The 18,373-nt window shown below is 28.9% G+C and overlaps 1 long non-coding RNA gene across 1 annotated transcript; it reads right to left on the bottom strand.

Annotated features, from left to right (window-relative positions):
- Window positions 1–4,573: 4,573 nt before the first annotated feature.
- Window positions 4,574–7,239, bottom strand: LOC121220922 (uncharacterized). The gene is made up of 2 exons (XR_005918193.1): window positions 6,367–7,239; window positions 4,574–5,116 (listed from the first exon to the last, which is right to left on the bottom strand). It is a non-coding gene; the product is annotated as an uncharacterized lncRNA (long non-coding RNA).
- Window positions 7,240–18,373: the final 11,134 nt, after the last annotated feature.

Genomic DNA, 18,373 nt, shown 5'->3' on the forward strand with positions numbered 1-18,373 from the left:
TGATCATGAAAAGGTAACATAGAATTTGAAATTTGATTTGATTTGCCACACCATAATTTTTTTCCTTATTTAATATTATATTTGCAACGAAAAGTAAGCTTTTGACTTGTAAAATTAAGTGAAGAATACATAAATGGCAGCGGCAGACGGGTGTGTTATTTTTCAAAGCATGTTTTGATTGTGGATGATTTTGGGGGGGTTTCTAGTCTAGAGCACACTGAGTGAGTGTTGTCAGCCAATCCTTTACTGGGTCTTGTAAGGAGATTCGAGTCATCATGCTCTTATTCTCCTTTTAGTTTCCAAATTGACTAATAAGCTGAGTTGGTGGACAGGGTTTGGTTGCCTCAGTGGGCAAAAGCCCATAGGAAGAATCTGTAGACATTAGAGTTTGATAAGACCTGTTTTATTTTTTGTTATCTCAAACGTTGTGTTGATTAGTCAACCAGGATGAGCCAAGGAACTGTGTCATGTCTCTGAGTTGATATTGTGGGTTAGCTAGCTCAACCCTAATAAACCTTCATTGACTTTGTTTGACTTTACCTTTGGTTAGATCCTCCCATCACTCTCTTTTCAACAGAATCTCAATGAAAAGCCCCCTTTCCAATCTTATGATATTTTGTTCTCCGTTGTTTTTTTTCTTGAAACCATGACATCATATTTTTTCTTGGCTTCTTCTTGGAGCTGCATATATTTTTCTCTGTATAAAATATTAGTAGATGTTTTGTATTCAGGTGTTGGGATTATTCCCAAAGCCCTACCATTTGGCTTTTTCACATGCTTAATGCTTAAAGTTGTTGGTGAGTTTTTTACCCATATAATATTAAAAATAAAAATCTAAATGGTATGTTGTAAGAATTATGTACATTTAAATGGGTGGTGCATAGGTGACACCATCCTAATTTTGACACAATTTCGTTAAAAAAAGATACAAGAGTGTGATGCCTATTTGATAGGCGGCACTAGTGACCCTTATCTGATAGGCGGCACTGGTGGTGCCTATTTAATAGGCGACACAGCTAGTATTTCTCTTCCTCCCCACACTCCCCCATCCGGCTCATTTTAAATATTTATCAAAATACCTAAATTTTATATATTGCTTTTAATTACAAAAAAAATACCAAATAATTTTGTCCACATCATATTTTTTGATATACTATATTAACAAAATAAATATATCTTATAAATTCCAACTCAATGGTCCCATTCACAAATTTCATCTCAATGGTTCAATCTTTTACCAACATAAAAAAACAAAATATTTATATTAAAATAATAAAAATAACATGCCAATAAAAATATATAACAAAAACGTAACATAAACTATATATAATAAATACAAATATTATTATTATTTTAAAATGATAATAAGTAAAATGTTTTGGTTTAAAATATAATATATATAACAACATGCCAACTTAATTATTGTCAAATTTTTTTTAAATAGAACTTCAAAAGAAATTTCATTTTTAATAATTATAAAAAATTTAAAATAAAATTTAAAAACATAAACTCTTATTCTCAATTATAAAATCTTAAAAAATTATAACATATAAATGGTCTCATCTTAATAATCAAAATTTTATCTCATAAATTCCAAATTCCATATTAATGGTCTCATCTTTTACCTACATAAAAAATAATATTAAAATAATCAAAATAACATGCCAAATAAATTTCATAAATAAATCTAATCAACCTAAAACACACATAACAAATAAATTACATAAAAAAATAAAATATTCTTTGTACATAACATAAGTAGGCTTTTTAACTTCAATAAATATTGAAAATAAATTATGAATGAATGAAAATATAAAATAAATACAAACATATCTTAATAGTTCTTTTTAACCAAATAATAGCTTCCAAAAATGAGCCGGATGGGGGTGTGGGGGAAAAATACTAGGTATGCCGCCTATTAGATAGACACCATAGGCACCACCAGTGCCGCCTATCAGATAGGGGTCATTGGTGCCACCTATCAAATAGGCACCACACATAACCTTTTTTTTAACGAAATTGTGTCAGAATTAGAGGTGATCATGGGTTGAGCTACCCAGCCCGGCCCGACGGCCCGTTCGAAAAATAGGAGGGTTCGGGTAAAAATATAGCTTGAAATATGGGTTTGGGCAAAAAAATAGGTCTGTTTAGAAAACGGGCCGGGCCTTGGATAAAATTTGTTTGGCCCGGGTCCGGCCCGAATTATATATTAAAAATATATATTTTTATTTTTAATCAAATATATATTTTATATATATTAAATATATATTTAATATGGGCCGGGCCAGGCTTGGGCTTAGCAATTTTCTCTTGGGTCGGGCTTGGACAAATTTTTAGGCCCATATTTTGGGCCAAGCCGGGCCCATGCATAGAAAACAGGTTTAAAATTTTGTCTGAGTTCGGCCTGAACCTGACTCGGCCCGGCCCATGATCACCTCTAGTCAGAATCAGGGTGGTGCCGCCTATGCACCACCCTCCACCCATTTGGATGTACCATTTTAGTACATAATTCTTGCAACATGCCATTTAAGTTTTTTTTAAAATATTATTTAAATAAAAAAACTCGTTGTTGGTAGTTTAGCATGTTTTTGTGGGAGATTCTTCGTCCACCTTGGATGGAAAAATATATATATTTATCTGAATAAATTTAATACCTCTATCTCTTAAGCCGATATTTAGATTGAGGGTGAATAGTTGAATGTCACTTAATAACTAAACCTCAGGATTTTCAATGGTTGTTTAGGTTTTCAATGGCTAAAAATTCCATCAGTGGGAGAGTTGTTTTACATTTATAGTCCCTTTTGGATTTATTTTATTGAGGATGCTTTTACATTTATAACTTTTTTTGGTTATTTTATTCACTAAGATAATGAAATTTATTATATAATATATAAATAAATTTATTTACATAATAATTTAATAAATATGTAAAAATAAATAATTGCATAATTGTTTAAATAAATATTATACATATCAATTATAACTTAACATATATTTTAATAAATTTATAAAATCAAATAATTAAAATTTCTCATTGTATACAATCTTTAGCTTAATGATTTTAATGGTTATTTTTTATTATCATCTCACTATTACAGTTAAATTTGAATCCAAACTGAAAAAAATAAAATTTTGACCTATTTTATGTGAAATCTTTAAATAATAAAATTTTAAATTTTAAACAACTCAAAGTCAGCAAATAAATTAAGGAAATCAAATATTAATAAAGATTGAATTGAACCAGAAGAAAGATTGAGAGAATCCAAGAAGATAAATCAGCTATGGTTTTTAATAAAGATCCCACTTTACATTCATAATATTTATTTTAAAAATCTATTTTTTCACAATTAAATAAATAAATAGGGGTTAGCACTCGATCAAATCGAGTAGAATGAGTTAAAAAAATTTTGATTTAGTCGAATTGATGAATCTTATTTTAACAATCGAATTTAATTTAAAATTTTTTCTAATTGAATTGAATCAAGCCAAAACATTTCGAGTCAAGTCAAGTTGAATTAAATTAACAACTTTTATTATTTATACTCAATATTGCGTCTACATAAATTGATTATTTAATTAGTAAAAAAAAGTAAAATATTAGGAATATAAAGTGGGATCTTAAAATCTCCAATTAGCAAGCATATGAGCGCGCGCACATATATACAAGCATCAATTATCCAAATTAATATAGGATTAATAATATTTTACAATTTAAAGGAGAAGTCAAGGATTATTTTATTTTTGAGATTATTTTATTTACTTTAGAACTAATCTTAAAGAATTGATATTTAAAATTGTAACAAAAATATATTTTTGTATTTGTGTGAATTTAAACCAGTGTTAATTTATCTCTTATTTTAAAATTTTTAAAATTTTCAAAATATTATTTACGGAAAACAATACTTTTTTAAAAATTTCACATTTTTTTAAACAATCGTTTTTAAAAGTTTCAGAAAAAAAAAGCTTTTTTAGTTTTTTTTTCAAAACCCAAAATGAAAATTACTTTGGTTTTCCAAAACCAAACGGAATTTTATTAAAAAATATTATTTTTGAATAATAACATTTTTTATAATAATTATATAACAAAAGAGCTTTAACTATTTAAATAAAATTTACATAAATAAATAGGCTTCTAAGCAAAAACCGTACTCGTTGATTTTGATTACTTAGAGAGCTTTGAGAAGCATAAACATATATTTAGATATTTTTCTAGTCTCAAAATCAATATCGTATTTCCTCCTCTTGCTTGCTTGCTTTCATAATACTTAAATATTCTAACAGAACTCCACCCATCATTTTTTTCCTTGTTTGTTTTTACAATCCTGAACAAGGATTACTTGACATTTCCTCTTTTGGGTAAACCAAACTTAGTCTTTAGCAGACACTTCAACCCAATTGTGAAATAAAGTATTTTAGTTCCAAAATATGTTTGATATCTATATAGTTTACAGCTTGAGTTTTGTTAATAAATCCATTTAGATTATATTGAAAAATATATATTTCAGTTTCAATACAATGAATGAAACATGGAGCTTGTGCTTCTCCAAACAAGTTTATCCAATCAGATAGAGTAGAACTAGAATTATGATAATATTATATTCCTTTTCTAGCAGATGGCCTGATACATCCTTCACAAATCCATATCTTTTAACACTCCCCCCCCCTCCCCCTCTTCACAGAAGAAAATACTGAGAAAGATGGAAATAGAAAATAAGCCTGATAGAAAGATACTAGTAAACGAAGCTACTACCAGAAAATTTGGCTATGGTTTTACATTAAAAAAACAAAAAGAAAGAAAAGACAAGGTGGGGTCATGAAGAGTATCCTGCTGGATCAGGGTTTGCTAGAATTAGAAGGGTTTGGGTTAGAAGTGGAGCTGAGATTGAGGTCAGGAATAGTGTTTGCTGAATTTTTTCCCTTTGAGTTGTTGTTGGCCTTTGAGAGTTTCTGTTTCAGCTCAGATAAAAGGGCTTGATTCTCCTGGTTGAGAACCTGTGCTTTCTTCCTGAGCCTCTCATTCTCTTTCATTATGTAACAGTTCTGAAGGTACAGATTTGAGTTCAGCCTTTCCATGACCATGAAACAAATACCCTTTCTTAATCTGCCCGTAATGCCCCTGAAACCCCATTAAAAAACAGATATTAACGAATAGCATAAGGAAGAAAAAAGAAAAGAAAAAAGTGTAACTCTGGTCATTTTCTTTATTGCTGCATTAATCATTTCACTACACATGGAGACAGTATTGTTATACTATTTTTAAATCAAAAGCCACCCTTATCTTAATCTAAAACACATTAATAGTATGTATACATGATATTGAACATTATTCAATGAATAAAAGGATTATGTAAAAATCCCTACTCTAACATGTGCTAAAGACAAGAAAATCGAAATGTTTGTCGAAAATATTAGTACCAAGAACACTGATAAAATAGTAGAGAAAGCCACCGAATTTGAAGTAACTAATAGTGTAACAACCGGAAATTTTTGTGACAACTTCCTCTCTATTTTGCTGTTTTGGTAGATAATAGTGGTTATCTTACAAGTAGTGTAAGAAACCAGTAACAACTACCAACAGAGGAGAAACAGAGCAGGTAGTGCCAGATGACAATTGTGAGTACTAAGTTTTGGAGCAGCCCTAGCATTTAAATAGACCAAATAGCTTGTACGTAAAATAAAGGGGGGGTCGAAAATTAGATTAACAGCTGTCCAAGACTCTTTCGGCTGCCCATACATGAAAGAAAGGGATAAAGGTCGATAGAAGGATCGACTGCAACTTAAACTTGTTATTGACTACATTAGCATGTTATGTTTAGACATATAGAAATGGTTTATAATCCTTTGTATTCAAGTACAAGAATGGTTCTCTTGGTGTAAAAGAAGGGACCGAAAGTAGTTAAAAGGGAAAAAAAATAAAATAAGAAATAAAAAGGAAAACAAGTTCAGAGCTGAGACATGGAAAAAGACAAAGGACCCCTGTTAAAGAAACAAATGTTGTAGGAATCCAAGGGGAGAAACATTCAAAAACTAGTGATATAAGACAGTCCTCAAAATGAGATGAAATAGGAAGAAAATTCCAACATTGGGAACTTAATTGCTAGTTCTCACACAAGATAACAGAATCCCAACAGTGGGATTGGAGAAAACATCGCATGTAGGATGTCTGGTTACAAACAGAACAACAGTTTAGCACCCTTGGAAAACAACTTAAACTAGTGCCCATTAGCATGGACTATGTCTACCCTTTGTTGGTGAAAGAAAAAAAAAAAAGATACTTAGGAAGAAAATAACAAGTCGAGGGAGAGAGAGAGAGAGAGAGGAAAAGTGGGGGCCTCAGCCCACTTTACCCTTTTCAAAAAAGATCACCTTTTCAAGGAGGTTGGTTAGGGAGCTTTGGCCGAGGAAGCTGAAATCTGGTTCGTAACAGCTAGTAGCAGTAGTTGAAAAATAAGAGGAAAAGAAGTGAAGTGAGGGACAAAGTGGAAGGAAGGAGGTGTCATATATATAGAGCAAAAAGGGGGAGAGAGAAAGAGAGAAGGTTATGGTGTGGGAAGGGGACATGACTCTCTGGTCTGACACAACAATCATGCATTGTGTAAGCATAGAAGGCAGCTGGTTAGGGGCGAGGATTTAATGTTTTGGTTTATGTATGATGATGGTTGATGAAGGGGGGCATCATGTGAATGATGATGGAAGTGAGAAAGAAGGGAAGGGAAGGGAAGGGAAGGGAAGTCGGAACTTCCTTGTTTCTGCAAAGGGTGGAAGGGACAATTATGGGACTTTCCGGCTAGGGGGGCTTCTAAAATGATGGTGGCTAGGCCGTCACAAGATTCGCAATGATGGTTTGGATTGGTTCGAACCATCATCACCACCCTCACCCCCATCCTCCTCCCTCTTCTCTTCTCTTCTTCCTCCATCCTCCTCATCATCCATTTTGCTTTTTGATTTACTGTGGACAAATTATTTTTCGACACTTTTAATTATTTCCTTTTTCTTTCTAATATTACACCTTGGTTTGGTAACTGTTGGTAATAATCATTTTTGGCCGTAATCTTTTATTTCTTTTGTTGAAATTGCCAATGGCGGTTTTTTGGTTCACTTTCAACGCCCTACTCTTCTATTCTCTTCTCTACCCATCTCACTGTTGCCAACAATTATATCTACAAAATAGGGTCACATCACAAATTATGCCTACCTATACAACATAGGGGCAGATTTAGAAATACGAACTCTTTTCCCTTCCTATCCACTTTAATTCTTACCACTAATTTGTTATACATACGAATCCGAGTTGTATTTTATTACTCTTTATCTTAAATATCAATTAATACATATTCTTTTTAAAAAATTACCTATCTATTTAAGCTTCGCTTGGTATTATTATTTTTTAACCATTTTTTCAGTAAAACGAAAAAAAAAACTTGTTTTGTAGAGTTTACTCGTCTTTTTAATATAAATTTAATATGTTATGATAAAACTATTTTAATTTTTATATAAAACTTAAAATTTTCCTTATACTGATATGCTAAGTAACCAAATGAGATATTAAAATATTCTTTTTTATCAAATTAAAAGAATAATTTTTATATTTTATTTTTTAAAAAAATTATCTTCATCAATATCATTATGTTTGAAAAATAGCATGATAATTTTATTTGGGTGTAATTATCTATAATTATAATATATTTAAATAATTTAAGGAGTTAAAAATTAAGAGAATTATACAATATAATTATAAATTGTGTTATTAAAATGTGAGTAAACTCTTTAGTCAAATACATTTAAAAATTAGAATATCATTTTTATAATTATAAAAATGTAATTATTTACTGTGTCCAAATACCAAATAGCAAGTAATACTTTTCTTTGATTATTTATATTTTTAAGTTATGGGCTTTTACTCAAGCAAATGACGACATTACCCCATGCAGATTTGGTTTGTTTTACACCGTTGATGATGATGTTTTTCTTCTTTTACGTTATTATAATCATAGCTTCATAAGTTAAGCATATTTTTTGGCCAATATTTAAGGTGAACTTTGAAATAATAATGGAAAGTTTTTGCTAAAAAGAAAAGTTGGGCCAGCTTCAACATTTCATGTGTTATATATGAGTACCTTAACGTGAAAGATCATAGCTGACAGATGGGTTTTTTTGGATGGGTGTATGGGTGTATGGGTAAGATCGTCAATTCCTCACTCACCCCTCGTGGAGCTCGTTCACCTTGAGTGTTAACTTGAGCTTTGCTTATTACAAGTGTAATAATTATGGTTTTGTATTCAATAGGCTGATTGCAGCATTAATTACTCCTTTACCCTTATCTACTGATTTCCCATCCTTCCAATGATGAAAATCTTCGACGCCGTTTCAGGATTAAGTGGACCATAACAATAAGGGAGTACTTCTATATATGCTTTATAAAGTAAGTTGATATATCCCCATAGTAATTCATTTATTTCTAAATCAAATATGTTCACATTTTCCGATTAAGAAATTCCCTTTAAAGGTAAGTATATATTAAGCAAAATTGGAAAGGTTAATTTTGTCATCCACAATTAAGCAAAGAAATAACAAATGCGTTGGGTTAATTAGGTTTTCCTCATATTCTTATCATCTGTTTCGAGTATTCACGCATTAATAATTAATTTTATGTAGATATATGAATCATGTTATTTTAAGTTATATTATATGTTTCATTATTTTTTATTATGTCATGTCTCAATTTATTATATATTTAGCACAGTTTTGGTTTATTTTATATTTTTATGTTTGTATTGTATTTGTTATTGTGTTTTTTTTCTGCATTAAGAGTATTATAAATTTGTAATGTTTTTTTTCCACACTAATAATTTGTTTCATGTAGATTTTAGCAATTTCATGCCTATGTTATGTTTGTGTTAAATTTTATATAGTAAAATAACTTTTATGTTTTTGTTGGGTCTCCATGTTTTGCATAATTAATCATAGTAATTTAATTTATTAAATATATATATTCATTGTTATCATTTTTTTATGTTATAAAGTATTATAGATTTATGTAATTTTTTACACATAGTATTTCATTTTTATTTAAAATTTAAGAGATTTAAGTAAGGAGGACCCTGAGGGTAAGCAAGGTTGTTGGCCCTCAAAAATAGTGAATTATTAGAGTTTTTTTTAAAAAAATCAAAGTTATAAGTTAATACAATGATAAAATTTATATTTTCGTCTCTCAAAAATTTATAATTTAATATTAACCCCAAAATAATGATGATATATTATTTCAATCCCTCAAAAATTATAAACCTGTAAATTAGAACAATAATAAAATTGTATTTTAATCCCTTTTAAAATTTTATAATTCAATTTCAATCTTCTAGAAAAAGTTTTTCGGTTTGTCCCTGCATTCAGATACTCATGTAGCACACAACGCATTTTTTAGTGACTTGTGTTTTAATTATTCTTTTATTTTTTATCATGTACCTAATTTTTGTGGTTATTCAATTTTAATTTTAAATTCATTTATTTCAGAATCGTATTATATATATTGATATAATTTTTAAACTATCAATAATCACAATACAGGATGCTACACGTTTAAATATGTTTAAATTTAAGTTTTCTAAAATATTGTAACGACAACGATATTTATTAAATTAAAACTCGATTGATATCTATTGTGCATATTAATATAAATATTATATTTTAAATTAAATTTTAAGCAAATGGAGGGCATATTCTAATATATATTGAAGTATTAATTTGGTGGGCACTAATCCAAATATGTCAAGAATATTTTTATTTAGGAAGGAAGGGATTGCAATCCCCTCATTAACTAGATTCTACACTAATCAGATCCAATAAAAAGTTAAAAAATGCAATAATATAATTAGGGCTTAAATGTTAAAATTTTTTTGTAAAATAATTAAAATTTTAATTAAGCTTTAATAAAAAATTGTAATAAATTAAGTTATTAATCAAAAAGTTAAAAATTAATTAAGTCCTTCAAGCATAATTTTCAGTTGAAGCCCTTTATGGGACATTAAGCATTGATATGGTAGTTGACATGAAAAGAATAATGTAGTTTTTGGGTGAAAAAATTTGGGCATAGATGACTTGTTTTTAAACAATTGTTTATAAAGGTTTAATTGGTTTTTAATTATTTAATCTTAAAAATTATTGAAATTTTATAAATTATAATAAATTTAGGAAAATGTAAAAAAGTTATATATTATAAAATATTATGGAAATTAAAATTTTAAAATTATAGAAAAATATATAAAAATTACAATAGCCATAATAAATATTATAAAACATTAAATTATAAAATATTATTGATATATTATGAAATAAAGAATTGTAAAGTTATGGAAAAAAATAGTATTTAATTCTTAAATGAATTGGCTCTAGTTTAAGCCTGTATAAACGAAAAAAAATTATGTTATTTTTTAAATAATTTTTTAATATTAAATATGATATTCTAGTTCAAATCCATATAACTATAAAATGTTTTTTTTTCTCATGTTTTTATTATAGAAAAATAGTTACCGAACATGTTTTCATGATTTTATTATTGGAAATAAATTTTTATTTCTATTTATTAGACGAGTTTTTCAATTTAAAAAAATAAAATTGTTTCTCAAAATGGAAAATGGAAATAGAAAATAATTTCAAAAACTAAAGAGAGACTAGTTAGTTTTTTTTTAATTATTCTACTAGGATTTTTCTAACATTTAAGCCTATAATTAAGTTTATGCTATATGTCTTAAATTAGGTGCTATTTGATAATAATAATAAAAATAAGTGTTGAAAAATTAAATATTGAAAATTTAAGTACTGAAATTAAATTATAAAATTTATTTGATATATTATTTAAAATTAGTTATGGAATATAATTAGATTGTTTCATAAATATAGATTTTAAAAATTATATTCTACATTTTATCTTTAATTTTTAAATATTTCACCTTATTTTAACACAACAGTCAAAATTTGAATGTAAAATTTTTATATGAAAATATAATATTAAAATAAATAAATTAAAATTGAATTAATTAAAAATATTTTTCATTAAGAAATAAGTAGCTTTTATCTACTTATTATTTTCTGTACTTTTTTTATGTAAAAATTATATTGGATTGTTTTTATTTTGAATTATCAAATGTATATATATAAAAGATTAAATCACTCAAAACATTAATTTTAAATTAATTTAATCTTTTCAACGGGTTATCAAATAAGACCTTAATTAATATTCTTGAACTGAAAGAAATGTTTGGCAAAGAAAATAAAATTTATGACCTATTATTTTTGGATGGTTTAGGTTCGGATTTAGATATATTTATCTTTTTATAATTGAATTGACGATGTTTAAATAATTTTAAATTATTAAAATTTTAAATGAAATAAAATTAATTTTTTATTAATGGAGTTATATATATATATAGAGCTGAATTTAAACAAAAAAAAATCGAATTTGGATAAATTAGACACTACTTGTATAGCTTTAAAGAGCTATTAGCATTGAACATAGGTAGAAATGCAAGATGTGGTGGTACAAGCAGAAAGCCAAATCTGCTGTTCAAACCATATGATGCAGTCAACCAACAGGCATAGGGGGGGTGGGAGGGGGGACAAAAGAGGTCTGCCCAAAGACAATGTGTAAAATTGGCTATACTGCTAGAGTTTTTAAGTCTGTTTCTGAAACACCCAATGATGGCAAACCCCCCCATAATAATTGTCACACTTCCCCCCCTTTTTAATTATCCCTCTAATACCTCCTTAATATTTTATATTGCTGTAATTTGGAATGCCCCCTCCCCTCTCCCTAATCAACAACATTTTTCGTATTTAAAATACATTAATTTTACTGATTCAATTCACAACTAGAATGTTCATGTTTTAATTTTAGTTTAACTCTTAGAATGCATTAAATTGTTTAAAAAAATACCCTAAATCCAGTGGTTTGTGGAGGAGAGGTGATTTTATATAGCTTTTAGAACTGTGCAGATATGATTGGGGCAGTATTGAAATGCTTCACCTACACACGTGAAAGATATAAAACTCTTTTCTTTTTATTTTATATCATGCCCTCATTTCTCTTTTCATATTCTTGCATGATGATTTTCCTTTTTCCTCTTTTGCCCTTTTTTTTTAATTTTTCTCTCTAAAATTTCATATTCTCTTTAATTATTAGATGCTATATTATCAAAATCCAAATTAACCAAACCCATAAATTATTAACATCTATTAATACTAATTGTGAACAAATAAACATCCCTTGAATCAAAATCCAAAATTTGGGATCATAAGTTAAATGCCCCATAAGTAAAGGAAGGTTTTCAATAATTGAAAATCCTTTTTCTTTTTGTATTGAATATATAAAGATAAAGAATAAGAAATCATTTTTGTTGTTGTAAAATGGGTTAATTTAAGGAAGCCCCATGGCCATGGGGGCATGACCTCATCAAACATTTTAAAGTCCTTGAAGGAAATTTCAACTTTTCTGAGGTCATAGTTAATGATATCTCATGATTTCAATCCCCTGCATGGCTAATGATGAAAATTTCAACATTATCATGGTTAGCAACTGCATCCAACCCTACACGTGACCTTAGCCTTAGAGGGTTTTCTCTCATACATTTAAAAACTTTAGAGTGGAAGATTTTAGGGACCACTTAGTTTTCAAAAGCAGCGATGTACAACCCAAAATCTTCTTCATCATACCCACACAGACAAAGGTTTAGTAGTGAGCAGTGGGCTTTTTAGTTTACAATTCCTTGTGTTCTTTTGAGATTCTAAAATATTAAAATCCAACAACATCTTCATTCAAACACAAATTCTATTTTCTCTAAATTTGCTGCTTTGCCCCTTCCTAAACCCCACAAAATCCAACCCAAAGAAGCAACATTTTTAGGCTATAACTCTTCCTACTTTTTCCTATATTTAAAATCTAATCACTGTACTTTTCTTTTCATGAATTTAGTCCCTCTACTTTTTAGATTTTAAAATTCAGGTCTAATTATTAACACTGTTAAATTTTTTTTGTTAAATTTATTTTTGTGACATTTTGAAATATAAAAAAATATTCACCAACTAAAAGAATTTATATTGTAATGAACATGAACTTAACAAAAGAATTTTAACGGTGTTAGCAATTTGACTTGAATTTTAAAATCTGAAAAAGTAAAGGAACTAAATGCGAAAATAAAAGTATATGGAATAAATTCTAAATTTATAAAAAAAAAATAAAAAAACTTATAATATATTTAAACCTTATTTTTATTTTATAGATGGGGAAAAAATATCTAAGAAGGGCTGGACCAAATGATTAAAGCCCAAACCAATTGCGTGCTTATACTTCATACCTTTTTTTTAGGTTGGGGTTCATCTCAGATTCATTTCACACTACTTTCTTCTTAAAAAGAAAAAGTGAATAAGTATAAAATTTTCTTTGACATTCATAATAAAATCTTGAAATTTGTATATTACGTGAATACGGAGTAGCTACGATGATTCAATTTTATGCCTTGTTCATAAATAATAATTTGAATTATAAATTTTAAAAATACTAAAATATTACACATAAAATTTAGCGAGATAAAATTGGAATTGCACATTTTAGGTGGAAATGGTAATCCTTCCTTGCAGCGGAAAACAAATGAATGAATTAGTAGCTCACATCATAGGCATAGCTAAAGAAACAAGAAAAGCACCCAATTTGACTTTTAAAGAACATCATTATGAATCCAAAAGATTAGTGCCTAATATTTAGGAGGCATGCTAAGAAATCGTTTGTTATTTACCTTGGGCAAAATTATTTCACTCTACTGATGAAACCCTCTATTTGGATAAGCAAAGCACCAATGTTTGGTCACAAACCCCCTTTTGTTTATTTATTTATTTTAATGCAACTATTTTCATTACTTATTAATCATGCAACCAGAATTCTTTAATTAAAGTTTTGTTGCCTTCACCTTTCAACACTGGAAAATCTCTTCTTCCACTGCCATCATTACCCTTCATCTTGTCTACTTGCAAACTTGCTCCTAAATTCCATCAATCAAATTAAAAGTTAATGGCTAAGCGGACAATTGCATCTTTATAATAGAAAAAAATAATATACGTTCAATCCAACAAGTTGAATTTGATTTGATTTAGACAATAGTACTAGCCATGGTGTTGGATCTTTTATGATTTGATTTTGATGTCAAGTAAGGAGCCTTCTAAATTCGCTTCCATTGTTGAAGGCTTAAAATTGAATGCTTGAATCTGTTTATGATCCACATGTCCAAACAAAGTTGTCCTTTTCTTTCCAGATTGTTGGACTGATCCACTGTACCACGCACATCATTCAGGATTGCCTAATAATTGTGTGGGAAAGAGGGTCTCTTTTCTAGTCCTTTTAATTTGTAATGTTTTTAAGATGGTTATTACACATTAATTTCAATTTAGCGTAATTCCTTACATTAATTTTGATTTTGTACAATTATACCATTGAGATTTTGATTGTGAATCAAATATATACATAAAATTTTAATCTTGATTCAACTGTACACATTTAAATATAATAATTTATGTATGCAATGTGTAAACATAAAATGATTTTATAATGATAATTGTGTAAGTGATTTGTGAAAATTAAATCAAATGGAAATCTCATGTATAAAAATGCACATTTGTTCAAAGTTCATGTCTAGTTTTGATAATTATCCCTTCAAAATTAATAAAACTTTTTTTATTCCTTGTGCCTCAGCAAATCGCATTGTTACTTGAGAACTAACTTGTGGCTTGTCTGTCATTAGATAAGTTATTTAAATGGTTGTCTAACATACGTGAAAGCATCTATTCAAGGGTCATATTGGCTACCAAACGAGTAAACAAAGCTTGTTATTTAGAAGATGGTGATGGCGCGAGGCTACGGGTTAGAAGACTACCAGAGAATTGAAGAGCTTGAGGCTACATTGGATGCTTTAAAAGCTCATATGGTCATGAGTAATCGAGTGCAAGAGATCAACACAACCTAATGAGAGCTATTTGTAAGGGTGAGTTTTGTTCGATTCAATTGGTTTATTTTAGATTTTTAAACTATCCATGATAGTTTTGTTCAATCCAATTTGGTTCTTAGCTTTCAAATACTATTTTTTTAGTTTTGAGGTTAAAATTTATTTTGGGAAAACAAGGTTTATTTTATGGCTTTTAGACATTATTTGGTAAAATTTGAAAATATTTTCATAAATATTCCTAAAAAAATATTTTTTAGTAAATAAAGAAAGATCAATAACTCCTACATTGTATTTATTTTTCAAAAAAAGTTTATATAAACTTTCAAAGTTACTTTTACTATTTTAAATATAAAATATTATTTTTACATTATTAAATAATTAAATTAATTATAAATTAAATAAAAATAGAATTCAATTCAATTTCGGCAGCTACAATTTGTTCAACTTGTATCCCAAAAGTTCAAACACTTTGGTTTAGAATCAATTTTTAATTTTTAAGTTTTTCTTGCTCAGCCTTAGCTATTCAATGCCATGAACCACTAAGTTGACGAAACAAGGGATGTTAAAAACATCATCCAATGAGAGTTTGAAGAGTTCAAGGCTCACGTCAGTGTGCTTTAAATGGTCATGAGTAGGGTGAGTTCCAGCTCAATTGACAAGGGCAAAAAGGCTAAGGTGCTAAAGCTAAGAAGCTACAAAATGGCAAGGGGTGCCAAAGAGCTTGAGAACTTTTTGTTCAATATGGAGCCATATTTCAAGGTAATGCCACTAATTCAATGGAAGACAAAGTGACCATGGCCTCAATTTATCTAGCGAGTAATGCAAAGTTGAGGTGGCGTTTGAAGTTCATCAATGACAAATGCCACATCAAAACTTAGGGTGACAAAAATCAAGAGTTAAAGAGTCAATTCATCCATGAAAATGTGGAATACATGGTAGCACGAAAGCTCATAAATATGGTTTAAATAAGGATGATATGTGAGTTTGTGAGGGGCTTTTCCACCTAGATGTTGGACATTAGGGACATGCTAAAGAAAGAATATCACCGGTAGAGATGCAAGAGTCATAGGAACCTTTTGGAGAGAGCTCTTTAAGATCATATGGTCTCAGATAAATATCTCAACCAACTATCATCCACAAATTGATGGTCAGACAAAACTGTTAAATAGGTTATTATAAGGGTAATTGAGGCACTCAGTAGAAACAAACTAGAGGAACTGACTTACATTGCTAGATGTAGCCCAACTTTGCTTCATTGTTAGAAAAAGTTCTTACACCAACAAGATTCCATTTGAGATTACTTCTAAGCAACAACTTAGAATGTTCCATATCTCATGCCTTCAAACTTAACAAAGAATGGATGTAAAACATAGAGATTGGTTGACCTAACCTTTAAAAGGCCTCTAAATAAATGAAAAAATGGGCGGACAAGGGTCGAACGGTACAACACTTCAATGTGGGAGATAAGGTATTGCTTATATTGGTTCCTAAAAACTTCAATCCTAGAGGAAACAAGATCATAGACTAGTGAGGAAAAATGAAAGGCTAGTGAAAATCTTATCGGAAGGGAATGCATCCTACAATATTGGGTTGCCTAAGTGAATGAAGGTGCACCTTATGTTCTATGTGAGCAACTTGAAATCATATCACCAAACCATGTAGATGCAAGTTATAACCAATCAACTAAAACATCCATTAGCACCAAACCACCATCAAAACAATGTGTTAAAGAGATCCTAACCAATAGAATCACTAAGGTGTCTAAAAGGCATTGTAATAACCCGATTTTTAGTGGTGCCAAAAAAAAAGTGATTTGGGAACCCAATTTCTATAAATCGGGTTCGTAAATATTAAATACGAATATTTATGGAGTTGGTATAATTGTTTATTAAAGTTTGGTCTTTCAATTTTTTCTACTAATTATTTAGTTATGGTACAAAGACTAAATTGTAAAAGTCTTATTGCTATAAGTTTTTAATTGGCCAAAGACATAGGGTCTTAAATTGCAATTAGTCAAAGGCCTAAAATAGAAATTAAACCAATTTTATATTATGGTTAGTGGATGGTGATGATTTCTCCACTAAATAATTTTAATTATTGGTTTTTGTTAATTAATTACAATTAAATTAATTGAACCTAGTTAAATTAACTACTAATCATACTATAAATTATCTTTAAGCCAAAAGTTATCATCTTTCTTCCTCCATCTTCTTCTTGCCGAAAATCAAAGAAAGAAAACCCTTTTTGAAGTCTTTACATTCGATCCTCAATTATTAAGGTAATTCAAGTTATTTTCTTATAATTTTTATGTTTTTGAGGTTATGGGCCCATGTATCAATTTGTAAAATTGTTAAAGTTTTTGAAATTTCCCATTATTGATTTCTTGAAGAAATTGGTGTTAAATTGATAAATTTTAAGCTTAGATGTGAAAAAGGATTAGATTGCAATGTTTAATTGTTAGTTTCGTACAAAGCACTAAAATGAATAAATTGAAAAATTGATGTGAAACTTCAGTAATAATAGATAGTGTTGACACCATTTTTTTATAAAACAGGGTTGACTTAGATTTTGAAATACAAAAATGAGAAAACGGGAGTCGCCACCGATCTTTCTTATAAGGTGTGATCGGGTCACCTCGTAAAAATGGTTATTTTTAATAAACAATCTAATTTTATTAAAACAACAGGTTTGGTCCACGAAATTCTAAAAACGGGTTCGGGAGTCGGTTACGTACGAGGAAGGGTTAGCACCCTCGTAACGCCCAAAATTGGTACCTAGTCGATTAGTTTACGTCTTAAATGTCGAAAATAAAAAAATTTGAAAAATTTTTAAAGATACGATCCTTGTATAAAAAATTGTATAAGTTTAGAGAGAAAGGCATTTTTTTCACGTTATTCGAGAAAAAGAAATCTCGTCCCGTAAGTTAGGACACAATATCAAAAATTCCCGATGTGAGAATGAATGCCCAAAAAGTTTGTTTTTTTGGAAAAGCTCAATTATTTCGGGTTTTATTAAAAGAGGTCATGTCCCGTAAGTTAGAACACGATCTTTTATAAATTCCCGATAATGTTTAAAATTTTGCTTGAAACAATTCGTGTATTCGAGTTTTCGAGAAAACCGAAACCCCGTAAGTTAGGGTACGATTTTCTTGAATTTCTAAATACAACATGTTGCTTTATTTTGAAAATTTCTTTTTTATTGTTTGAATATGAATTACCCTAATACTTGATGAGATGTAAATTTAATTTATGCAAATATAATATAAGGACTAACGTTTATTTTATACTATACGGAGTACAATAATAATAATAATGTAAGATGGTATAACTATATTAGATTATTAATAAATAAATAATAAATCATAAGATACAAAATAATGTTGCCATAAT

Source organism: Gossypium hirsutum, chromosome D09 (genome assembly GCF_007990345.1).
Source record: "Gossypium hirsutum isolate 1008001.06 chromosome D09, Gossypium_hirsutum_v2.1, whole genome shotgun sequence".
NCBI classification, from domain to species: domain Eukaryota; kingdom Viridiplantae; phylum Streptophyta; class Magnoliopsida; order Malvales; family Malvaceae; genus Gossypium; species Gossypium hirsutum.